The sequence below is a fragment of the Pseudopodoces humilis genome, chromosome 3, assembly GCF_049639895.1.
Source record: "Pseudopodoces humilis isolate 2021_Gansu_Grassland_sample_001 chromosome 3, ASM4963989v1, whole genome shotgun sequence".
In the NCBI taxonomy this organism is placed as follows: Eukaryota; Metazoa; Chordata; class Aves; order Passeriformes; family Paridae; genus Pseudopodoces; species Pseudopodoces humilis.
The window spans coordinates 31,711,319-31,738,291 of NC_142202.1; the positions used below are offsets into that span (position 1 = coordinate 31,711,319).

General features: G+C 46.3%; 1 long non-coding RNA gene across 1 annotated transcript in view; it reads right to left on the reverse strand.

Annotated features, from left to right (window-relative positions):
- Positions 1-342: 342 nt before the first annotated feature.
- Positions 343-26,973, reverse strand: part of LOC148184626 (uncharacterized) — a 50,424-nt gene continuing 23,793 nt past the window's right edge. Inside the window, exon 3 of the long non-coding RNA XR_015772309.1 lies at positions 343-519. This is a non-coding gene — a long non-coding RNA (uncharacterized LOC148184626). The remainder of the gene's footprint in view (positions 520-26,973) is intronic.

Consider the following 26,973-nt stretch of genomic DNA (forward strand, 5'->3'; position numbering starts at 1 on the left):
AAGCCACACAGAGGCAGCTCACTCCCCTACACTGAGAGGAAGTCATCTGAAACCAAGAGCCCAAGTCTTGTGCTGCAGTCAAGCTAGCTCTGGAAACCATAGTGGGTGGCACTTAATCCTGTGAATAGGCCAACTTGTCCTCAGGGATTTCAAAGCAAAACTCTGTGCACTGTGTGTTAGAAGTCAAGGGAGGCACACAGGTAAAAGGATGGGCACTCTGCAAAATTGGGGCCACACATTAGCAAGGTTTGTGCCAAAGGAAAAATAAGTTAATGAAAAGCAGTGTTACCCTGCAACGACTTGGCTTGCTTAGCCTGTGGGCTCTATTTGATTACGCTTCTCTTTAATAATATCAACCACTTTGCTAATGTCTCTTAAATGAAGTGACCTGCGTGGGTAAGCCATAGCAGGACCATACATGCTGGATCAGGAGGCAACACGGACTGAAGCAAGATCAGGGTGTTCTGGAGTCTGGTTTTTCTTGGGTGTTGAAGCAGTCATGAAGAGACATCCCAAGACCTAAAAATTAGAGTGTGTGGAGTTAGTGAGGAGGCACAATTTGTTCCATGCCTCCTCCAATCAGTGTATCAGTGAGTTCCAGTTGTCCCAGCCCCAAATCACCACTTAGTTGAGTCAAGACACCAGCAACAGCAGATTATCGTCAAGCTTTCATCACCTGGGGCTGAGCATGAGTGTGAGAAATTTCAGCCCAGGGAAAAAAAAATCAACTTGAAATGGTTTCAGAAGGTTGCAGAAGCCAATGAAAATAAGTGATTGAAATAAAAAGGCCACCTCAGCTATTAAAGCAGGCAATGTGTAAGTGCATCCCGGCAAGGAGGAGAGGAATTGCATGGTCTGGTGTGGTCAGTGCAAGATTCCAAAAAGTATCTTATTTTCACAAAAGATCTTACTGAGTAGACCATCAAACAGAGACTTATCCTTGTTCCAGCAGGATATTGAACCAGTGCACTGTGAATCAAAAAGCCATTGAGTTGTCTATTGATTTAATGGGCTCCTTTTTGTCAGCAGCTTTTTTCCTTGCAATTTGTAGCCACAAGAGTGAAGCAGGATGGATTGTAGGCTGTGTCTCCTGTGAGGAGGTAGTGGTGACTTTATGCCCCTCTTGTAGTATCACTGGTGCTTTCCTACCCACCCCTTCCTAAACAGAATGATGACACTAGGATCTGAACAACACTACTGTGAGACAAATCATTTGCAAGTATACAGGACCATAGAGGCCTGTACAGACAGCTCAGCATAGATTTTATAATTTCTGTATTTCCCCAGCTCCTGCTTATCCTTTCATACTACACATCCAGAATATTGCACATCTGCATATTGCAAAAGACCAACTCATGGCAGCCCCTTCTGCTGCATTTATAGGACTATTCATTCCCAGGTTCTAACAGCCTTATTGCACCAGTAAGATATGGTGGCCAGGGCAGGAACTGTGCTTCTTTTAAGCCTGAAGCTGGTATGTTTCCTCAATATTCTCTGGGACTTCTGACAAATTTCTGCTGCCTCTTTGTTTCTCATGAGTAGAAAACCATTTCTACTCCCTCCTTCAAACCATCCCTTTCAATTCCACAACTCATAAATGTCTCACAACTTTTGTCTCTCCTTTCATCACCATCCTCTTCTGTGACATGGTTGACTTCCTCTTTCATGCCTAACCCTGCCTTGCCTCTTGGTATCTGCGTAATCTGCATGGAAAACTCATTGGGGAAAAGGGCTGGTCTTGCTTGCTGCTGGTCTAGCACCAAGTACACCACTTGTGCATTTTAAATAATCAACAGGCATCTGTCAAATACAGATGAGAGTACACCTGCTCCTGAAGGCTGGATCTGCTGCTGCTTCCATGACAGCATGCTCAGCTTCCCATGAAGGATATCCTGGGATATGTGAGGAAATGTGGTAGAGGGATAGCTGGCTGTGCTACAACCATCACTTTGGGGAAACTACCCAGTAAGGGATGGGCTGTAAAGCTGAGTCATGGCTGCAGGGAAAAATTTGAATCCTCTTGCTGCATCTCTCTGTAACTGGTCCAAGATCTTTAGTGGTTATTCTTTTATTACTTTGCTGCATCAGACTAAGGGAAAATGCTAGCTTTGATGAGTTGCCAAGTCCTTGCTGAATTATAACTACTAGAAACACCCGGAAGAGTGATTCTTGAAAGGACAGGAACAGATATAAATATTTGCGTATTATATCCTCAGCAATTTTAGCTGACACTGACAGGGGCCTTCAGCCACAAAGGGTCACATGGCAGTGGAAGGAGACTGTTCTGCTTACAGAGGGTCCGTGTACCCTGTAAACCACAGGGCTGCCCTCTGGGAAGGCAACCTGATTTAAGCAAGAGCTGGGAGCAGGCTGTGGGTCCCTCTTTTCATGGGGCTGTCATGACGATCCTGTGGAGGGACGCTTGCTGGCTGTGATATGGTGATGTGGGGGAGCAGCAAAGGGACTCCCGCAGTGCTCCCAGTCTTTAGGCAGGGGCATGTGCTTCCCTTTTAGGCCCTGCTTATACATCAAACCACAATGTTGCATTCTAAGGGCCAAAGCTGGCCCTTTCCAGTTTCTAATATCTGTCTCAAAGACCAGCCAAGGCAAGACTTGCTCAGCTTTGGGATGCTCTATGTAGCAAGGCTAATACAGGAAGACTGGGTATTCATCTCAATGCAGAGCATTAAAAAACAAAACAAACAAAAAAACCCAATCCAAAACCTCAGCTCCAGATATCTTCCCCTTCCAGAACCATGTTTCCTTACACAACACTGCACAGGGGGGTGACTACTATGAGAATTAACCCAGAAACAGCCGCAGTACCTAATAAGAAGCAGTTTGCTACCACAGTAGGACATCAGTGTGCAGCCTGAGCCTGTGTTTAATGACAGCTGGATGGAAGGTTGGCACAGAAATATGATGGCTGCAGTGGTGTCAGAGGCTGAGCATCCTCACAGGATCAATCTCTTCCTGCCGAGTGAGGTACTTGTGAAGTGCCAGAAATATAATGGACTGGTGTTTTGGTAATGGGCTGTCTCAGCAGAGACACCATTATGTTGATGAAGCTGCAAGAAACCTCTAATTTTGCATCATGCTATGAAAGTCAGGAGAGTTTTTTATGAACCACAAGCTAGACACACATCTCATAACATAATCAGATGTAAGAACACTCCTTAGTGTTTGTGCAGGACTGAAACAAAGCTTCACAGGGCACTTGAATCAGAATGATCAGAATGGTTCTTGCCTTAACCTCGTTGTTACCTCAGGGCTCAGGACTATAAGAGTAATCCAGACACTCAGCATTTCAAATACATGCAAAGAAAGCTTTCCTGAGCTTCAGGCTGCTTTCAGTACTGTCAACCCAACGTGTTCTTTTTGCTAGTGTGTGTCTGCTCAGCAGCCAGAAGAAAAGCAAAATACATTTGAAGGAAGGGAGTGGGGAGAAATGTTATGAAATAAGAGATCAGAGGATCAAGAGCACTTTTAAGGCTCAAACATGCCACACACAAGCTCTGGGCCTGTGGTCAGCCGGAAAACATCAGTTTAAAATTCCACAATGGCCCTGGTATTTAATCCTTCTAATGCAAATTCCCCCCACCCCAGTCCTACATCAGCACTACTACTGTGGTGGCACAACCCGAGCCTTTAAGCCCTTTTGAAGTATGCAAGAGTCCCTGTTTCTCAGCAGGAGGGCTGGGAAGCTATGTCAACAATGTCAAAAATGTTCCTGTGATTACTGTACCTTTCTGAGCAGAAACCAGGAGAGAAAGCAATTAATACCTCCTAATCTGGCTCATAAATAAAACTTGTTCTCAGTGGAAGCGTCATCTCTGTAGCCCCTAATTAGGATGGCTCTTTGTCACCTCACAGCCTTTGACATGGGAGGAAGGAGGCCCATTATCTCCCTCTGCCCAACACCAGGGTTAGATGCACGCTTCTGCAAGTGAAGCCACGTGTCTGAATGCAGTTGTAAGCAATACTGTGTGCCTCTGTGATATCCTCCATGGTTTGATTCTCAAAGCAGTCAGATATCACAGGGCCTGGGCGTTGGGGTCTTGGCCAACCCTTGTGCTGAGCAACTATAATCCAAGATGTACAAAGGGTGAGGCAAGGGGAAGGAGCCAGAAGGCACAGCTGTTGACATATGATGGAGAACTGTAGACCACTCCAAGTCAGACAGAGGGAGAGGCACAGTGTGTATTGGCAGATAGTCCAGCCTTATCAACAGCTAAAGTGCATGCCAAGTATTTCCACCAGCCTCTCCTGTGTAAGCAAAGTGACTTCCTATCAGCATCAGGAGTGAGACCTTGGAAAGCTATGAGCAGTACTTAAAGATCTGTTCTCAGAGGGTGTTCAAGTGTGTCTGCATTGCATGGTCATTCCAGGTCTTTGGCACAAGGGTGCTTTGTCCTTGGGTATCCTGGGGCATCTTCCCAGTGGGTAAGATGAGCCATCAGCTGCAAAGCAGAGGGCAAACCTCCTTCCATGGGTGAGGCATCTCCATTAGAGACCAGACTGAGCTGGAGCAGTGCTCAGATTGTCTCACAACCCTACATGAGAAACGTACATGTAAAGACCACTCGTGTGCCTGGGGAGGGAAATGCATGTGGGTGAATGGGCTGAGAGAACACATCTGACATGAGGAAGAGGTAAGGGAAACATGGAAGTAGTTAATTCTTCTGAAAGTATGGGGAGGCAGGGCATAGCTGGTGAGGTCATAGCAGGTGGTAAATACCTCAAGACAGGACAAAGAGGGAGATAGTGGAATGAACCTGAGACAGCAGGAAGGATGATGGCAGTGGCAGGTGTGCAAGGGAAAGACAGCTAACTGTAGTCCAGGAAAGGCCCATGCATGTAGGAGGTCGTCCTCACCGCCTCTTGCCCATGGTCCAAGTATGTGTGGGATGGAGCTTACACCTCCAAGTTACAGACCGTGGGAGACAACCTTGTTGTCACTTTTTTGTTTGTCAGTAACACCAGAATTAGCCACTGAAGTGTAACCCAGGTCTCAGCTCCCTGTCTGAGATCTGACCCCACCTATTGCTTTCCAGCTCTAGGACCTGCCCTCATACATGGAAGAGAGTCCAGGTGGGAGACGAGCACTTGGAGTTTGCTTTCTCACCATCAAAATACCAAGCCACTTCCATGGACATACATCATCCTTGCTGAACATACTGCACCTTGCAGGGAGAAGCATGTCTTTGCCAGGAACTTGTGCCCACAGGCACACAGCATTTTTGGTGGAACCATGCAGGGGAGCTGTCAGTCCCACCTGCAGCCAAGCACACCTGCTGTCAGGGCAGAACACTTCTGCAGCACTTTTAGATGAGCCTGCAGGAAGCATTGTACCTGTTTAACTTCAGTAACGTGAAAATCCTACCCCTTGAATGATGGAGGGAAAAAACATTTTGGATCCTGTGGAGTGGGGGGTGATATAGGAATTTGTGATTCAGGAATCTGTGATACAGCATTTTTCCCTGCTGTTGACTGTACAAGCCTGCAATGAAGCTAGGCTTACCACTACTGTCCCCATCAGCAATTCTGTTAAGAGGAATTTGAGTTTTTATGGTCACTGATAAGATTAAAGTCTTTGTTGCAGCTGGACGAGGCAGACTCAGCTGCAGGCTGTGTAAAAGCACTCCTGGGAGGGTAGAGTGAAGGTAGTTTTGTTGCCTTCTTTGGGAATTCCCACACTTGCAAATGTTTGGATTTCATCTGAACTGCAGTCTTAACTCTATGCTTGCTGGCGTGTGAAAGACCTAAACCTGTGGTTAAAAAGGACATGAGTCCCTTGGGGTGGGGTTTCCACTACTTTCTTGATGAGCTCTGCTGACATCCAAAGTACCCCTGTACATGTTCTGAAGGACAGGTGCTGAGGGAAAACATCAGGCGCAGTTCCCCTTCCTCCTCCAGGGATGGTTCTCCTCAAACAGGCCTCAGCAAGGGCAAGACGATGAGTACCTTGTGCTCTGCAGTCCTTGCACAGCCTGGGGATGCTCTCAAGGGTCTCCACTCAGGAAGTCTGAGGCTAAATGGGAGGACCCTGGTCTTCCCTCCATTACATGACTGCAGCAGTCATTCTGTTATACTTCCAGAGCTGTAGAAAACATTCCCCAGAAGATCCAAACCAGACCTGCAGCTCCTACCCTTAAACCTCGTTCCCATGTTGAGTCAGCAGCCAGCATGAACTCGGGTTCTTGTTGGTGGTCCTTCCTTTTCCTTGCCAGACCTCTGAGTTACTCTGTGGAGAGAGAATGACTACCTTCAGTCACTGCCGACTCCTCTTCCCACCTGGAGGACCATGCTCCCACATTGGGACCTGGCACCAAGGAGCCCCAGGGCCTCACCGAGGGCGGTGCTGGTGAAGGAGCATTGCTGGCAGCTCTTCTTTGCTGTTTGTTTCCTCTGCTGATAGGTGGAGGTATTGCTGGGTCCAAACTATGGACCTGTTCCCCATGATCCACCCTAATATTTTAAATTTTAAAAAAACCCAAACAACCAACCTCTATTTATCAAATGAGCTATGGCTTTAAGCGTCAGGTGTGCCCTAAAACCTATATTTTCTTCTGTGCTACAAACCTAGTTTGCCTTCTCCTTCTGATTTTCTTTGAAGTGTTATTCAGTGACTGGCCTCTGTCAGGTGCACCCTGAAGGACAGAGCACTAATTCACTTCATCTTTGATGGGAATCATCAGAGCCATAGCCCACCCATGGAGCAGGTATTTTTTTTGCTTGAAAATTCAGGAGAAGGTAATGTCATGACTTAGAGCTGAGAAATACCCAGCTCTGAGGCATGCCTTGGGTGCAGATCATGGACTGTCTGAAAGGGCACAGAGGAAAATGAGAAGTACTCTGTCAAACTGCTGCAGCTTTCTGAAACTCATCAGTTTCATTGTACAAGGGCACCGTGCACACAGGAACCAAATTGGGCAGGCTGAGGTTCCCAGTGCCCTTTCCACTTGTGCCAGGGGTATAAGGTATTCAAGGACACGTGGGAAGCACTGCTTCCATTTTAAGAGAATTATTCATAATGAGCTCAGCCTGCTGCTGCTTTCTCTCTCTGAGGTGCCATCCTGGTCCTGCAAGTTGTCCGTAGGGCACATCCACTTCCACTGTGGTACCTTGTGAAATAGGGCGGCGCTGTCAATCAGGTTTACAGACACCAAGACAGAGGAAATCATGTTTGTCTTTGCAGATCAAGGTCCAAGTGACTTGTCCCAGGTATCACAGGGAGGCAGTAGTATCAAAATGAGAATATCAAGGCTTGTCTGTGCCTGGAGCACTGGCTCCAATCCCCAGTTGTGCCTCCCTGCAGCCGTGGTGGCACCTTCAAGGGGCTGAGGAGTGTACAGAGAGCTGTGGTGCTGCATCCTGCTGAGAGAGGCATGGGGCTGTTCTTGCAGAGTGCTTTGCAGAGTCATCTACATCAGGTGCCAAAAATGAAAGGAACAAATGAAAAGAGATATTGGCAGAATAATGTGTAAGAGCAGGTGCTGTCCTGCGTCAAATAAAGAGGGTTGATGTTGGAAGACTTTGCTCCCGGTCTCCTGGGATCTAGTCCCACTTATGTATGTGACAACAGGGACACAATCCCACAACATTTCAATTTCATGTAATTTTAAATGGATATTCTTGGAAACAACATGCAAAGCAGTGCCATGACTGTGACCTGCACTTTGCCACACAGGTAATTACTCCAGGCTACAAAGCTGGTGCCATCCTGTCAAGGGAGTGCTCTGAGCCCAAGCTGGGTAAGTCACTACACAGAGCACTTCCTATCACTCCAAGAGCTGGCAGTGATGGTGGGAGTGGCAGCTCCTGGGGATGGGGTCACACTACAACACCTGGGGCTTCAGCAATGCCATATTTCAGCAGAGCTGACACCAGCAGAGGTCCCAAAATACCAGTTTTAATTAAAAGCTGTACTTTCTATTATGCTACACAGCTCATATGTGCTGACTACTGCTCTTTCACCTCGCTGGGGCTAAGTCCACACGCTTTAAAACATGTCATGTGTCAGTCAGACAGAGCCCTTGGGGGCTACAGCACTCAGAAGCCAGAGCTGTGTTCAATGAGAGTAATATGTAGGAAACAAATGGAAGAGGACAGAGGGACCATGGGGGTAGTGGGGGAAGATCATGAACGGAAACAAAGAGAATGATGAGATATTGAAGGCAAGAGAGTAAAAAGAAAGAAAAAAAAAAAAGAAAGAGCTCTTCTCCATGGTAGAGAAACACCAGATGCTTTTCTTGGAATCAGTATCATTTTAGGCACAGAACATGCCCAGAGCTCTCCTCCTGTGTCTTGTGAGCATTGGTCCATGTAGAAACACAAGGGGAAGAAAGAAGGATGTCTTATGGTAACGGTGGATGGAAAAAGTAAACGTACAAAAGTTTATAGATTTACATGAAATCTCTCAAGCACTACTGAGTGAAAGTGATCTTCCAGTCTAGACCTTCTCCTGCCTCCTACAGCAATTCACACCAACCTTTCTGAACAGGAGAAGTTCCCATTTTTTTTCTAAATGCTTTGCAATCACTGATCTCCATCTGGAGCCCTCTCTTTACATCCCTCTGACCCTCCTTAGTATCCTGTGCATGACCACTGTGTTTTCTCCAGCAGCTGGCTGGGCTCTGCCTCCTCTTGTGTGTTGGCATGGTGGTCATGCAGGTTGGCACAGGCAAGCACCATGCAGCAGCCAGCACAGCTCTCTGGAACATGGCCGAAGTCTAGCTAGATCCCAAGGCTGGTGATTAAGGGGTGAAGGTCCCTTTCTTGCTCTGTGAATCTAGTCTCTTGGCCTCAGACATGTCTGGCCTCCTGCTGCCTCACTAGAGCTGTGTGAAGGGCTGCTTCGGAGTTGTCTCCATGGGGTTCTCACACCTGCGGTGGCTTGCAAGTGGCACATTCCCTGTGGTCCTCTGGACAGGGCTCACCACTCCAGGGACTGCCAGCCTCCCAGTAGATGGTGGTTCCCTGTCTTGAAGCCAGCAGTTGCGAGCTGGAAGAGGTTGTGGCCACTCACAGAAGGCGTGGCTGCCCTGTGAGAGGGATGGCAGTGAGCCAGGAGATTGGTTGTAACGCAGGATAGCTGGGGTTAGCATCTTGCCCTCCCGCTGGCAAGGGAAGTAGGGCTGTGTCGCCTTATCTCCCATCACCTGTAGATGGCTCCTACATACTCCGGGAGGGCTGGAGCAAAACTGCCTCAGCCCAGCACCCCTAAATAGCTGCCAGTGACACGGCTACAGTGTCCTGCAAGAAGGAGGAAAGGGGAGGAAAATGAGCCCACTATACCCTTCAAAATTATGCTTGGCTCACATGGAAGCAGAAAGGAAAACTTAAGTCCTGCGTCTGCCCTTTCCTCTGACTTCCCACGTCTAGAATGAGTAGATGTTTGGCTTTCCTGTGATGATGTCACAGAAACAGAGTTGTTGGAAATGACCTCACACTTTTGCCCTCCTGCTTGACACGGACATGGGGCTGGGGCACATGACTGTGGGGCTTCAGTTACACAAGATGGGAGCCATTTGCCCTGGTTATATTAAGAACATTTCACAGGCTCCGGCCTCTTGGTTTAGTTCACTCACTGGGATCTGGTGTCAGCAGTTTTGAAAACACTCCTCCCTCCAATAGCAGTGGAAATTCATAGAGTCCCTGTGAGACCATCTCAGCATCCACAGGAGTGCCCAGAGTGCCAGAACAGGCTAAACATAGCACTACTAATTTTGGAGAGGTTAGGTGATCACATAAAAAGAGATGGGGGAGGAGAGTCGGAGAGTCGGTGAAACTAGCAATGTTAGGCAGGGATAAGTGGGAATGGGTGGTTAAAGGGTCTCACTAGTGGAGTCCTGAAAGAAGCAGGGTTATAAAATGTCAGTAGCTGGTTGCAGAAACTCACTTCTCTTGCAGTGCCACCAACAAATCTTTGTAAGGTAGCTCCCATTGCATGCAGAGTATGTCTGCCTCCCATATAGAATAACCAGGAGGGATCCTGTGTTTTAGGTAAATGACCTGGGAAATGCAGTGAATAAAATGATCTCTGCCACAAGAACAAAGATGCAAACTGACTTTTCAAGTGACTAGGAAGTTTCAGGGTGTTTGCACTCAACACCTACTTGCAATGATGCTTCTGCTGGAGTTTGTATGACATCCCACAGCTCTGCTAGGGTGGTGTTCCTCAACTGAGGAAGGACACAGTCATCTGGTTTAGCTTAACCTACTGCTAAAACTGGTTCACACTAAAAATTTTGCACTAAAACAGATGAGGGAGAGCTCCCATCAGCCAGCAGGGAGTGACTGGCAGCCGGGCTGGGTAATAGCTTTGCTCTCTCTCTTTAGGACCACAAAAGGATGTTTTTCTCTGCCCTAGACAAATCAGTCACTCAGCCTAAATAACTTCTGAAGGTCCAGACATATGGTCTGTCATTGGAGATTGCTGTGTGTCAGCTGGACAGAGGAATGGATTCTGTGTGTGAGCACTTCACAGATATGGGGTGGGGGGTGCAGGTTTCACCGCTGCCACAAAATGCGTTTAACTCCTCCTTTGCTGTGGGTGAGGAGCCTGGGCACGGATAGGTACTGTGGCTCAGCTCATGTCTTGGAGCTCATGGAGCTTTTACAATCAGTTGCACTACTGAAAACCACAATTATAGCAAAAGAGCAAATCATCTTTATCAGGTAGACACTGCTCCCTTTTTAAGCCAAAGCTCACTGAATCAGTGGCTAGGGTGTCTATATTTCTGCTGGTGGAAATAGATATGAGGCCATCTGAAACACGAGGGCTCTTCTTACCCATGTCAGCTGGAAATTCACAGCTTTGTGTTTAGTTCCTTAATCCTGCTCCTGGGACAAGTGCAATTTCCCAGCAGTAACTGCAGGGAGATGAGAGGCTCATAAATTGATTGGCCTCTAACTAGCTCAAGTGTTAACTGAGTTCGTGCTCTGGGCAGGTCAGGGACCAGCTTTCCTCAAACAAAAGGGTGAAGGCAGGGGAGAGGGAAGTCCTCCTGAGGAGCTTCCACTCAACAAAATGTTCTTCAATGGCCCCCACTCTCATATGATTTGAGCATTTGGCATGAAGACAAGTAAGGCCTGACAAAGCTCATGCTACAGTATCAGGTGCATGCTTTAGAGACAAAAATAAGTATTGGCTTTATTTCCATGTTCCCTTATCACTAAACCCCTGCCTTCAGCCTGGCATTGGGCACTGAACGGCTCCCTTTGCCAAGACTCTGGATATAAATAAGAAACAATGTTTATGAGACGGACAGTGAGATTATTAAGATGCCACAGGTGGGATAAAATATTGTGAGCTCCTCTGAAATGCTCGTCAAGTGCTAATTTACCCACACCTGCTTGTTCTACACCTCTCGCCACAGACATCTCCCCAGCTCAGCTGGTTGCTACGTGAAGTTTGAAGACTAGGACATGGTGGCTGCTGCCAGCAAGGATGTTATTACTGCAGTGTTAATTGCATTTCTTATGTAACTATAGCAGCCTATAGTCATGTGTCTGGGAGGTCAAGTCACTTTGCAGTAAATTGATGAATTAATGTTAAAGAAGTAATGAGAAGAGCTATCTGAGCTTCTACTCAATTCCCATGCTAACCACATCATCACAGTATCATTATATGCTATGCCTAAGCCATACTCCTCTGTTCCTTCTTGAGAAGAACCCTACTTTCTTGTGAAATTGAGCAGCAAATGCCACTACCTGAAACCACATGTTCAGATCCCCTGAAAATTATGACCTCTGCATCTAAACCCCCTTTATGTGCTTTTTCTAAAACTGCGCTTTAAAAATTGGAGCTATCTTTTGTGTGTCCAAGAAGGCAAAGCTCCAGTAATTTGGTCCTGCAATCAGCTGACGTTTTCCATGTGGTGATTGTCTTACTACTCATTAAAGTTTCTGTCTGAGCGCCCAGAACAGAATGTTACTTTGAATCCTGTTCCTCAAACTGTGACTCACTTATGGGTTCTTATCACTCATCAGGGCTATAGAAGTAAAGGTTAGAAGCAAGAGAAATTTAACAGCTCAGGCCTCAAGTAAGAGTGAGATGGCACAGAACTAACTAAATGTTCCCCAGGTGACACCTTTACATAAGGCTCCACTGACACAAGTCTCATCTCTAGCCAGATTTTTCAAATGTGTCCTGCCAACAGTCTTCCCCTGCTCTTCCAGTGCTGGAGTAAGGACTGGACTTGGGCTAGGAAGTTTACCAAGTGTTTTTGTCGTAGCCTTTACTAGGACATTTATTCCAGCAATATTAATTATCAAACAGTTTTCTCTCGCTCAAAGGAGGGCAGAGTTCTTACTGCTTTCAGGGACAGTTGTAGTCCTGAGGTGAAATAAGCTGAGTCGTTGTATTCCATGGTTGCTTCTCTCAAAGAACCTCCTATCCAAAGCAAGGCTATTACTATCTTTCATTTTCAGAAATGGAGATTTTACAACCTGCAGTTTGGAGTACACTCTCAGAGACTAGGACATCTGCTTCCAATTGGATGTTCTTGAAAGTCTCTTCCCTTAACTTAGACCCCTGGGCTTCCTATAGTTTGTTTTTAAATTTGCCCATTGGTAAATCTTTCCATTCCTCTGTTACATAGAATCATGGGACCATTTTATACCAAGCCTTCCCTAGCAGGAGTAGTGAAGTTCAGGTGAAAACAAGTATCGAACAGATGAGTTTATCTCAACAATTCTGTCTGGCAGAAGTAAGTTGCAGGAACAGCATGAACATTGTTCATCACACAGCTGCATCTCACCTGTACTCAGGTGTCTATGCTCAGGTGTGTGCTAAAATTCATATATCTGCAAGTCTTCCGCTTTTTTTGGTGGCGGCAAGTTTTTGGCACATGAGGAGGCCCATGCCTAGGAGTTTGTACATGTGGCAGCAGAACCTTGCATGTGCTCATCTCAGCTAAATGCCAATGAATCACTTTGATTAAAGCTCTTCTTAACATTTGAGAGCACATTTTCCTGGATATATTAAACTGTGGTCAAACATCATCCACATGCTTTGCAATGGCCTCATTAGAAAGGAGGCAGAAATGATGAAAGCTTTGAGCTAGAGTGAGGGTGTGTCAGGCCTTTGGATCTGGGTGTGTAAACAAGGGTACAACAGATTTTGTGAGTATAAACTCTGCAGACCTATAAGACTAAACTCCTGTGACATATTTATGTTTCCCCATACACAAATCACATTGACTCTCACACTCCCCTATCATGCGGAGTCACCGGACTTCAAACGGAGCGGAGGAGGCAGCTGGATTCACTAAACAACATCTTTGGCACTATGAACGTGTGCCAGATAATAAGGGGAGAATCACAATTAAAATGTCAAACTGTATCACATTTCCATAACAAAGTCAGAGAGGATTTCCCTCTCTGCCTTTCCTTTCTGTTTAACTTGTTTAGGGAGCAGAGGCTGCTCTTTCCATGCTGCGGTTTTCAACCCCTGCAAGATGTACGAGGGACATTGTTCTTGTGATATTTGCTTCCTTCATGAGATAATTTGTTGAACACTTGAGTAAAACTGTGTAACAGAAGGAGCCAAAGTTGTCTCAGAGGAAACTATTAAAAACCTCCTGCTCAGCATGATGCCTGCTTACAAAGAGAGCAAGAGCTCTGCTCTTTGCTCTCTGCTAATAATACCTCCACTTTGGTCTCTGGAACTTGAAGCGCTTTCTGAGCACTCTTACGAGGTATATAAAGCTGATTTGTGTATGAAGCAAATGAAGAAAATTTTCATGTGAAATCCAGTGTTGCATGGGCTCCCTCTCAAGACTATTGCAGATGCTGTCTTTGACCTTTAAACCCTGATTCCAGGCAAAAGATTGAAGCTGTGCTAAAGTTGTCCAAGACTTAGATAAAAATGGAAACTATGGGGAGTTTCAGGTGTTTGGCGGTGATAAGAACCCCTTTAGACCTAAAAATGAATATCTTCCAAGTATCCCTTTTGCCCACATGGAAGTAACACAATGACTTGCCAAATAGGGAGGAACTAGACCCTGAAACAGGAAAGAAAAAAAATCAACATGGACCAAATATCATCTACTTGGAGAAAAAAAGCTTCCCAGGCAGATTTTACTGCAAATACTTAAGTGAGTGACCATTTGTACAATGTCTCAAGGCTATTAGTGTTCTGAGCGTTATCAACTGTTGTTTAATGGTTGCTGTTACATTTGACATGCAACTGAAGACCAAGATGGAAGTTGCTTCCCTTAGCAGCTGGCTCTTGTCCTTTTGAAGAATATCTCAAGTCCTGAGCCAGCCCTTTCTGACCTCCATAAACACATCACTTGCTTTTATATACTGTAATAAAGGAAGCTACACTCTGCTTTGCCTGGCTGTGGCTGCCCTGGCCTTGCACAAGCACATCCAGCAGCTGGGTGTAAGTTTGAACCCTGGGGTTCCTGCAGCAGCACCTTCTGTGAAGGCGAGTGTGGAAACCAATGCTACTGGATAATGTCTGAAGCCACCAAAGCTGCCTCCCAGCTAGGAAGCCCCAAGCAGACAACAGTCCATTTTCGCGGCATCCCAAAGGCTTGCTGAGGAGAGCCACTGATAAGGATTTGGTGCAGTGTTTCTTCCTCATAGAGGAAAACTGGAGGTGGGGTTCAGACCTTTTTGTGGCAGAGGACCATGAAAGCCCTCCATGCATTCCCACCATCGTTACTGGTTTCCTTTCCATCTTCCCTGTGCATATGACCTCTCCATACTTACCCATCTGCTCTGGTTTTCTGCTTATCTCTGAAGAAATTCAGGATCACCCACAACATTTTTATGGGATTTCTCCACAGAGTTCAGTCCTCCGTTACAAGGTATCCCTTTTTTTTTTTTTTCTTTTTCTTTTTCTGTCCGCATTGTTTCTTTATGTAAGGTGTAAAATCATCATATTACAGAATTACATAATTGTCAAAGTTGGAGGGGACCCAGAATGATCATTGAGTCCAGCTCTTACCTGAAATGGTCCATACAGGGATCAAACCCATGACCCTGGCATTATTAGCACCATGCTCTATCTTTCAAAGGGCTCCACAACTACCTGGAAACAGATTGTAACGTGACAGCTTGCATTTTCACCCACCGCCTCCTCCAGCACTTTAACATCAGATTTATCCATGCTGAGGTGATGGAGCCCCTTCCCATCGTCTGTGCATGTTCCTATGCTCAAGTTCAACCAGCTGCCAATGACCACACAGCTGTAGCAGTCCAGGACTCAGCTGGCTTGAAGGAACATGCTTCTTAAGTAGATTCTGATGCCCAAACCAAGCTTTACCTTTCCTCCCCTGCTTGGCTGTGAGGTCCGTGGCCCTTCCAGCTGAAACTACACCTTCCTCCATTCTAAGTCCCTTCAAACTGACATATTTTGCCCAGATTTTCCTGCATCTACCTGCAGCATTCTCAGCTAGGACATCTGTTGCGTTGTGTCCTACAGTATCTCATAAATCATCTCCATTCTGCCAACTAATTGCAGGCTCAAAACCTGGGTTTGCCAGGCTGTGACTTGCCTGGCTTGGGCCTGTGAGCACCACAGAGATATGAGCCACCTCTCTCCCTTGGGAAGCTCCTGCAACATTTAGTAGAAAAACTTAAACCTGCACATGCCCAGAAATTTCTCATGTGGGTGGTGTCTACCGGAGTTGCTGCTCCTTTTGCTAACTTTGACTGTTTCAGAGCTCCTTTCTGTTCTACTCAGCTGTTGCCTGCCTCCAGCTTTTGGCTGTCTCTGGCCAAATACAGTGATTGCTACTGTTTTGAAGCAGACATCTTCTTTCCAAAGTATGTTCAGGTCTGTGCATGGCAAGGGGTAAAGGGAAAGAAGCCAGGGCCAAGCAGCCCCAAATTAAGCACCAGTGGCCCTCTCCCTGCCCAGTCCAGCTGCAGGTTTATTTGCATCTCCAACAGAGTTTTCAGTGTGATGCATTGTGCAAATACGTCTGAAGGAATTGCGCCTGTGCTCCCCACAGGTTTCTCTGCTGAAGATTAGGGCAAAAGGCCAAAACATGCATTTCTGGACCTTATTTTCTATTCCACCTTTCTCCACATTCCAACTTTCATCCTTGCCCTTGCAACAGATAGGCAATTTCTGTTGCATGTCTTCCCACAGCAGTGCCCCACATGCTTGTCCCTCCTTGTTGATACAGAAAGAGCTGCCATTGCATGTCCTCAGGCCTGGTGTCTCCCCAGTTTTCTCATAATATTCCGTCATGGAACCCTGAGCCATATGTACAGTGTGGCCAGTGAAACCATGGCTTTTTTATCATTTTGTTAGTATACCAGACCGGGATAAAGGGCACAGCTGCTGGCTTGACTATCTGGCATATGGGTGATCCCACAAAACCACTGCACCCCAGCCAGGTACAGCAGCTGAAGCTGCCATTTTAACTTTTGCTATATGCAGGTTATTTAGCTTTTGCAAGAATAATTTTTTGTTTGTTTGTGTTTTTTTGTGGTTTTTTGTTGTTGTTTTTTTAAACCAGTTTTGTGTATAGTAGATTTCTTTTCAAAAAAAGTGGAAGAGAAGATGAAGAGAGCAGCTAACGCTGTGAAGTGTTGCTTGCCTCAGCAGTCCCCTTCAGCCGTGGAGGGTGTTTCTGTTCCAAAGGAACCCCTGCTGTTTTTCTCTTCTGCTGCTCTGTGCACCCTCTAGGCAGAGTAGGAGCATAACAATCCCTAGGCTGGCCATCTGAACTGTTAATTTCCAGATGCAGAGCCCAGGTTCCTGTGTGACCCTCCCTCCCAAGTGCCTTCTCAAAAACCTGGACCAAGTGATGTCCTTTCCAAGTCACACACGCAGAGTGGTGACTGTACCCCAATCTCCTGCTGTGGCTCTAAGGAAGGTCCCTCCACATACTAATATGTAATACTTCAGGTCACCGAGCACCCCTCCTGTCCTGAATGCACTTGTCCTTGTGCAGGTGGAGGCTGCTTGCAGTGGAGGAACCAATGCAGGCTCTGTACAAGCCCAATGCTCAGGGTCACAGAAAGAGCCCAGGAAAGGAGGGAACTGCACCCCAGCTGCCCTAGCGCCATGTTAACACTGCTGCCACTGCATGGCTGAAATATTTCCCACCATCTGCACTGCTTTCCTAGAAACAGGGAAGTCACTTCTGGCCCCTCTGTCTGCCAGACATCGATTTTGTTTTTTGCTCACTCTGATTTCTCATGGAGTTTAAACAGAGAAGCACAGCTCTGACTCCCTTCTGGACTGTGCACTGGTATCTCAGGAGACCTCAGTGTGGTTTTGGAAAGAGTCTGTGTGTGCTCATTTGTACCTCTGAGAGAGGGCCAGGGGCTGTCTGCTGCAGGTGAAGTTTCTGAACACAGAAATATATGAGCTTATAATCCCTCTGGGATAAGCCCTGGGAAATGGGGATCAGAGGCAGTGCTGCCAGTCCAACATCCCTAATCTGCAACTTCTTCCAAAGGGTCCTTTTACTTTGCTGGATCATCCTGCAGTGTCAGCTCCAGTTACCAGAGATAGGTGGACTGATGCCAGACAGGGCACTGGTGCTGCCCAGAACTGGCCAAGCCCCACCTTTGTGTCTGGCAAGCAGGAATGGCATCTCCACAGCTGCTGCAGACCTATGGCACCTTGGCTGCACACCTCCTCACAGGAGGTTAGGCAAAGCCTGTCCAAAACACCTCCTGTATCTGGATACACCTAATCTCCAAACCTGAAATCTCCACCCTGGTGTTCAATGTCAGTACTCAAGATGCCTCTTTTTAGGAAAGAAAAAAAAATAAAATGGAAAATAATAAAAGAGAAGCAGAGAGAAAGAATATCCCTCCTGTTTACTTCACTCTTCATCAGGTAACCTTGTGATTCTGTGCTATTTTGGTGCTGACATTCCTAGGAGCTTACTGTAATGAGAAGCAAACACCACAAACTAAAATAACAGCATGAACCTAAGTGTAAGCCTTGGATTCCCACCTAGAGATTGACTCATCTCTGAGGGCTGCTGGATCTGCAGTTCAGTATGACCAGTGGAAAATTAGTGGGGCACCCGGAAGGAAGGGAAGGATGAGTGGGGTCCAAATTGTCCAAAAAGCTGAGATTCCTATGTGCTGGTCCCTCCCAACCTGATGCTCTGTCTGCTGCAAAGCAGATCTCTGTGTTGCCTCTACAGACACAATATCCACTGCAGTTTTTGAATCTTTCCTGTTCTCATGTCTTGTGTGTTGTTTTGTCACACACTGCAGCACTGGCCTCAGTGACATGGTCAGTGCCATGCAGGGGCAGGTTGTGAACATGCTGAGTGTGGGGCAGATCAAATCCACCAAGGAAGGACAGGCAAGTGAGCATGTCATACCAGCCCTGAAGACCTCATGTACCTGAGGAGAGCAGCAGTTCTCACCCAGACACCTGGCCCAGGTCCCTAATAGCATGTGCTAATAGACTGCAGGTCTGTGGGGTGAAGTGCCTCTGTAGGACCAGCTGGCTGGATTGCTAAACCCCCTCCAAAGCCAGATGGAAACCTGTGTGCGGTCTCTTAGACTGAATTGTACCATTTCTGGCTGTTGCTTCGGAAGCTAAAAGCCACAACACAATATTTTCTGTTATAAAACTAAACCATTTTAATTTTCAAAGCCCTGCTGCAGTTTTATGGAAAGGAAGACACATTTCTTTCCTTGTGAAACTTCATGACATTGGACAGGGTACAAAACAGAGGCAGACTTTCTCTTTAATGGCCATCCTGGAGCAGGCTGTGCAGCATCCAGCCTATCACCCAGCAAAGTCTCCTAAAGATCCCGTTATATAATGCAACTCGAGCTGCTGCAGGACTCCGTCTGAATTCACCTGATTAAATTATTAGCCTCATGTCCTGGCAAACATCTCGTGAGGCTGCCTTGCGAGCTTCATAAATCTAATGCTGGGTTTCGGGTGTCAGAGCAGCAGGGAAGTATAGTCCAGCTTAGAGCATTTGCTTTGAAACCGGAAGAGCTCTAAGCCCGTGGGAGTGCAAAACCCCCATGAGGCTGCTGCCTGTCCAACAGCAAAGCTGTATCCAGCCTAAAATCATATCAGCTGCCCCCAGGGGCTGCTGGAACCCCATTCCCTGCACACCAGCTTCTTTCACTTTAAGGACATAGGGAGAAGGGTTGAGATGCAACATGGAAGCTGTCACAGAGGTGTGTGAAGAGCTCCCCTCTGTGCTATTTCCTTCTGACCACCTCCATAGGTGTCCCAAAGGGCTCATGGCATTGAATGCAGGCTGCCTGCTGTGCTCTGGCCAGGCTGCTTCCTCCCTGGCATGGTGATCCCAGCCACCACAATGTCCCTTTTCTCTGCTGGGGACAGAGGTATGGAGCTGCATGGCAGGAGGACTCCACATTCAGCTCGTGCCTTCTGCCAGGCTGCATTCCCCAGAGTACAGTGGGCATTAGAAAATATCTCAAATTAGAAACTGACTTTTGGGTGTGTGCAGTGCCTGGCAAGCTCCCACCTGTGTTCCCTGTCTAACCTTTGGGAAAGGCAGCCTCAGCATGCTACCCCCCTGTCACTCTGTGTCTCTTCAGGCGCCAGCACCAGGTTAACCTGGGCAACTTTATTCTGCTAGGTACAAGTCCACTTTTCCTCTGACCTTGGCCTCCACATCTCTGCAGACACTGTATTGCTGCCTTGGATACCTCATGGATGCTCTGGAGAAGCTCCCAGAGGATCTGCAAGTGCCGAGTGCTCACACTGGCCTTCCCAGTGAGGAAGGGAGCAGACAATGGCAAACAGCACTTCATAGAAGCTTCACAGAAGGAAAATAATTTCTCAGCTCAAAGGCTTCCCTATGAAGCCTGCTCCTGGGGACAACCCTGGGATGTGTTCAAGAGGAACCAAACAGGCTTCATGGGATTACCCAGTTGCCTCCACGGCTCTGCTGGATCACGTGGCACTGCTAGTAGGAGCAGTGATCTAGACGTCTAGAAGAGGCCATAACTTAGCAAAACAGAGTTCTTAGAAGGTGGAGGGAAAATCAGGACAGAGCAGACTTTGCAAAACTCTGTGTATGACTGAGGATGAACTAATATTTACAAAATTCAGCTAAAGTGAAATAACCCATAGAAAGAAGCAGTATTGCCTGATAGAATTGGCATTGCTGTCTCACAAGTGAGAGAAGGCTGCAGTGTGACAGGATATATCCTGGTACATTTTCTCATTTTCCAAGAGATACCTGGAGGTTTGCCTGTGGTTGGCTTTTTATTCATTTCACTTGCTGTAAGTGTGCTCAATGGAGACAAATCTGCTGTTTTGTAAAAGGTTTTCCGGCTCCCAAGCAGCCCAGTGACTGAGTATACAATGCAATCAATGTTACAAGCACTGCTTATGCTACAGTCTGGTGCACTGCCAGGATCCCACACAGATCAACCTGACCCAGCCAGAGAAATCATTGAGAAATAAGAGAGAGGGAGAGGGAGCAAGAAGAAATCCCCAAATCCCCAGAAACACAATGTTAAACCCTCCCACCTGATCTGCAAAGCAAAAGCCAGTCCAGACCAAATATAAACCAAGGCTGTACAGCCAAAACAACCAGACTGCAGAAGGTCAAATAATCTGAAATGTGCATATCGCAGCAGGGCAGACGTGCCTGCAGCCAGCTTGTGGAGGGGAGGAGGAATGATGTCTCCCTGCATGGCCTCATTTGGGATCCTCTGAAACTCTCGTGCTCTTGGAAATCACATGAGTGTCTAGCTGGGAGGGAGACCATAGTCTCCACAGCTGTTGGCTGGCATCTGTGTGCCTGGCAGCTGCCATCCCAGATGCATCACTAGTGCTGTTCCTCCCTGCCCAGACTGGTATGCCGCTGCAATTTGTAGGATGAGTGGTAGGAGTAATGGAAAGGCATCTTTGAAGACTCCAGAAGGCTTATACCTGAGGCAGGAGGGCTAAAGCATTAAAAAACTTTAAAGTTTATTTGTTTTTTCCCCGTCACATAATGTGTCTGATCCCTTTTAATCTTACTAAACTAATAATAAATCCTGCTACAGCAAATGTCTCAGCACTGCCAAAAATGTATTCTCTTACTCTTATTAAAATGCTGTTGTTTACTAGGCTTTACCCATAAGTCCTAGGACAAAGGTGTCCCTTTGCCACACTAGCAGAAGGAAAGGTAAATATATTTCTAATGAAGAAGTGGAACAGTTTTTCTCAGTGTTTAGAGTTGCCACAATTCCTGCTCTGCAAAGATGAGATTGCTCCTCATGATACTGGTTAAAGGGTTAAAGGTGGTGAGATATCCTTTGGTGTCTGTAGGGTCGTATGCTGGAGAGTCCAGCATACTGGTCCCAGCTTCAGCTCAGACTTCAGCAGGACTGTCCCAATAGTGTGGCCACCCATCAGTGCTGTAATTTTGTAATGAAAAGAGACCATCCTCACACCAAGTGTCCCTTGTAGCCCCTTGATGCTCATCCCATGAAGACTGCCATGGGATTATAGTTATTTCAGGCCAGCTGGTGACACTATATTTCAAATACACTTCAGGCTGTAAGGAGTCTACCTTTCTCCAACCCCACTTCTGGCAACCCATCTCTTACAAAAAGCATCTTCATCTGTGTATGGTAATGGTATCTTTGAAGCCATTGACTCCATCACCTCCAGGTACTCCATCAGTTCTGTGCTTCCCACCTGTGTTGTGGATGGGAGTTCACAAGCACTGCAGCAGCCAGACATTGCTCTCTCCTCAGGCAGAGTTTTATCTTATGGTTTTGGATTCCAGTACCATCCTGAAAGGCTTCAGCTGCCCATTGAAAAGGGAGGATTAAGGCTGGAGCTCATAATTTGAATGCCATTCTTTGCCAACCCAGATGAATTTCTCAGCTGTTCTTCACCAGATAATGCACAGCACTTTGATTTCATGAAGAGATGTTTAGCCTATGGTGTTTACAGTCATATGTTATCCTTACCATGACAACACCAAAGGGAGCGTCCCTCATATAATGATAACTCCTGCTTATCTTCCTAGAAACACTGAAGTTTTCCACCTGTTTGTTCCTGGAAACATTCCTACCCAGGGACTGTGTACTTATACAGTACCACAGTAAAAACATGTGTGACTAGAGCACACAGCCTGTGTTCTGCTGTCTTGGCAGGGACCTGATGACTGTCCAGGAGGAAGCAAAGAAATTCATTAAGGATGAATTATATTGCACCTTCTCAGAGGGGACATTGTACAGCTGTCCTACAGGGCTCTGACACAGAAGGCCCTCTCCTCCTACCTTCCCAAATCCCTCTCTCTCCTGCATTCACACAAGACTCAATACATGACAGACCTTCGTTTTCTCATGCCATGAGCATAAATTCCAAGTTAGGAACACTTGTGAGGGACTTAAGGTAGACCTTTAGTGAGTCTATATCCATCAGCTGCTGGAATCCATCACTGTGTAGATGAGCACTTAAAACAACTGAGAAAATTCCTGCTAATTTTGTTGATTTGCCTTAGAGACTGTGTTTACATGGGACGACTGAGTTGTGTTCATGTAGGATGGTGGGCTGAGTTACCAGGGATTCAGATGAGTTCTGGTACAACAATGTGCTGACATGAGTACACTGGCAAACCCTACACCTGGTGTTTGGGTCATGACCTTGCAAAGGCATACTGTCAACATTCCAGAATATTTCCCATTTGTAGGTGTTGAAAATCATGTGCTTGCTCAAGGATCCCTTGTTTTATGTAAAAGTGTGTGTGGGATGGGAATGTGTGCAGGGGAGAAGGCTGCTGTAGCTCAAATTGCAACTGATGAATGCTGAAAGCTGAAGGCAAATACCACTTCTGGTTTGAGGGTAAGTGGGTTATGACTTGTCATTGTAAAGAAAAAAAAAACCAAAAACCCACTCAAAGAGGAAATAAAACATGACCCCAAATATACTCCAGGTGAAAATCCAAAGAGGCGTGAACAGAAGAATAAGAGTTGAAAAAAAAAAAGAGTTTATCTGTACTTGTACAATGGACAGGTAGAGCCCTGCACTTGTTTTGGGACTGCAGTGACTACAGTAACAATAATGTGAAGGAGGGAAAAATAGGTATGCCATATAGAGAAAAGGTGTGAGTAGTAGCACTAGCAGAGGTGCCTTAGCCAACAGGAACTCTTCCAAAGGCATGGCTTAACTCCATGACTTGACTTCATGCTCTTCAAATATTTGCCTTTGAAAATGACAATATTTGTGGGTATTTGCAATTTCTTTGACAGCTCCTACCAGTAGCTTTCCATAGCAAAGCAAACAGGAAATTTAATTTTCTGAGGAAATTTCCATGAAAATGTAGCAGGTAAAAGCTGACTAATGCTACCAGAATTGTTAGCTTTTGAACCATAAAATGACTTTATTTTTCATGCTAAAATTATGGCAAGGGAAAAAAACCTCCTCATCCTTACCCCAGAAGGGCAGCAGTGAGAACAGGCTTACTTCCCCCTTCCCCCAACAGCCAGCCTGGGGAGGCAAACTTTCCAGGAAGAGAGTGTTGAGGTGTTGTGATACAAACTATTTTGTTGATTCAAAAAGATACAGAGGAAGCTGGGAAGTGCTTATTTGCGCTACTTGAGAAGTGTCGAGAACTTCCCAGGGGCCTGACAACTGGTAACTGTAACCAAAATGTTCAAAATTATATTTTGAGATTATTAGGTAGGGGTAAGGAGAAAGATCATAGTGAATGATGATCTAGCTAATGTGTCCTGTGGATTGAATAATTTGAAGAACAAATAGGCAAAGAACAAAACCTTGTGTGTCTCACATATTACAGCTGAAAAAGATGATTCAGTACTAATCCAAGTAAATGCAATCAGAGCAACAAGAAATCTGTAGCCTTTTATGAGCTATTAAACTGATGGATTTAAGAGGATAGGTAGTCAGACAGGGATAGCTTGCAAATGTACATGTGTCCCGGACTCACAAAAACATTGTGCTGGGCTTTTTGGCTTCATGCTGCAGTCTCCTCTCTCCCAGTGATATGTTTTCAGGAGGAAACAGTGTGGACTCACTTCTGGACTAAGGCTGCTTTGCCCTTTCTAATCCCCTAAATTGCCCTTGTCCTGCTGCCTCTAATTTTCCTCACCTGAAAACACACTCAGCAAGGTCATCAAATCCCACATCTACAGTGTGGTTGACTTGGGCAGCCACCTCTGGAGATACTTAGTCCAACCCACCTGCTGACAGCAGGGTCAGCTGGATCAGGTTGCTCAGGGCCATGCCCACTTGTTTCAGACTACTACCATGATGGATAGAAACTCCATAACCTCTTTGGTCAACCCATTTCCAGCTCTCCCTTATTGACAAATCCAAGCCAATTCTTTCCAGCCTTTGGCTAGCAAGCCCACATACTGATAATCACTGCAACAAGGTTGCTCTAATGCCAAACATCTTGCTGGTGCTACAGCAAGAGAAGGCCAATAACCCTCATGCAAATATATGCTAAGAGCCCTGTGTATGCAAAGTGCAGTGAGACGTGCAGATCACCACGCAGTGTGGGAGCCGTGCCCATGCTCGCACTGACGGGGAAAAAGTCCAGTGCTTCCAAAGGGTTAGTACCCTCAAGGTCACCACAGCTCAGGCTGACGTAAGGCCATAACCTTGGCAGGGTGGGAGAGGGGGAGAGCAGCGTTTCCATTTTGTGGAATAAATAATACCCAAGGCTTGCCTGATAAGAGGGGCTGTATCAATAGAGAACTTTATTCAGAAGGTTAATGAATTGATCTGATCATTCCTGAGATCATCTATTGGTTCGGTGCTTGCCCATGAAAGAGAACTGCCCTGGAGCATACGCTGCACATCAGTGAATCAAATGTGCAAAGAAAGACACACGACTGGAGAGAAAAGAAGCCTGAAGCAAAGCCTGACACTGAACAGCTGGACAGCAGCATATAATAATGGAAAGCATGTTGTGAATGCCACATTATCCAAATAAAACAGTGCAGAGGAGATTTAGAAAGAAGAGAGGGACATGTGGTGAGGATGTAAGAGCTACCATCTTATTCTTCCCTGAAATAGGCCATAAATAGTCTTTGGGACCCTTTGTTACAGAAAAATGCTCTGAAGCAGTCTCAGACACAGCAAGAGAACAGAAGCTCAGTACTAGCCTGGAGAAAAATGCCGACAGTTGGAGCACACCCTGCATCTCCTGCAGTAGTGGGGTTTTCCCCAGAATCATCCCTAAACCCTGTGCCTGTGAATGCCAAGGGGAAGCATCTCCCAGTGAAGTGCTGATGGCCACCAGCACTTAGTCTCAGCTCAGCTGCCAGGTGCCTGCCTTGCAAAATTCCCCATCACACTTGTCACTAATTGGTACCTTTGTTAGGAGGCTTATCAAAGAATGGGAAAGCTGGACAGGGTCACAATGGCTGAATTATCTCCTTGCTCCTGGAAGTGACCCTGCTGAGCCGAGGCTGAGGCAACTTGACAGGTCACTGTAGTGGAAGCAAATGCTCGTGTTGTAGCACTGTGGGAGATGAAGAGGACTTAAGGCTCCAGGGCTGCCTGTTCAGCACAATGGGCTGCCAGCACTAAACTTACTGTAATGAAAGCAATAATGGTGCAACCCTGTCTGTGTTAAAAATCCACTTTCATCAGGATTCACTTCAGTTTAGGAGTTGTATCTGTGACCAAAGTGTTCCTTACAAGACTGAACTAGCTCATTAAGATTGAATTGTGCCCGTGGCATTCAAAGGGAAACACTGGCAATGCACATGCAATACATACAGGTTGTGTCACTGTCAGACAGGCTCCATATGTATCTTGAATTATGGTCTAAACCCACTCCAGTCAGGGAATATGTTTCTCTGCTCTACTGTGAGTGTTACATGGGAAAGAAAATGGACCTGCTGCTGTGATGAATTATTGATTCAGATTGCAGATTGCCTGTGGTTTGGCAAGGATGGTTATAGTGTAGTTATTTACTGCTATTATTTATGTACGTGAGGTTAAGACAATGGTTTGCCTGAACTACACAGGAGTCCAATAAACTAGAGGTAGCATGCCTTCACATTGACCTTTTCTTTGGCCTAGACATAGCTTCTGCTGACCACATGGATGCAGGAAAATGCACTTTCAGTGCTGTGCACTCCAGAACTTCAGTGGCCAGTGCTCATTTTTCAGCAGCTCTGACTGTCCATCCTTTGCTTTGGAACCACTGGTGATGGGTGGGTGAGAGGTAGATTGACTACAGCCACATTTCTGTTCATGAGCACTGCATTTAAACCTGAATGGCTGGTTTATTTGCTTGTGTTTAGACCCCTCATATGGAGTTATAGTAGGCACAAATGCCTACTACCTATAGTAGAACAAATGCCTACATTTGTTCAGAGGTTCAGCTCGCCTTTCAGCTGCTGAGATCCATTCTCCTGTTGGACACCAGATCAGACTGTGAGTGTGGGTTCATTCAGTCCTTCTGCCCTGACTCTCAGCCTGAAAGCCCCATTGCTTGGTGTGAAAGCCTCATTGTCTAAGTCATTTATAAAACAGAATGGGCATGGAGAATCCATCCGACGGTATTCTGCTCAACAGCGGCAGATCTGACAAAACCCCTTGGCAGTGTCAGCTGGGGCTAGATAAAAGCACCTGGTAAGCTCATCAGCCAGAGGGTTGCAAGGTCAAGGAGGAGATAATCCCTCTGAGTCATGTCAATGGAACAAGCTTATTTCCAAGATCTTCCATTCAGAGGCAGGGTCAGAGCTCGACCAACACTGTCAAGGAAGAGTATTCCCACTCATCCTTACTTTCCAGTGCCTTCTGCCATCAGATTTTGGCTCACCCATGGAAAGCCCATCAAAACAAGAGAGTATCCCACTCTAAAGACTTTTATCATCTTCACTGGAGATTTCACATGAGAGTGTGCCACATGAAAGCAGGGCTATCACATTCTCTTTGGAGTCATACAGAACCGCATGTCCCACCGCATCTTCCTGCCTTCAGGGCCAGTCTTCCTCTGAGGGCAGGTCTAAGATTTGATAGCTTGTGAAACATAATCAGGACATTTCTATGCTGTTCCT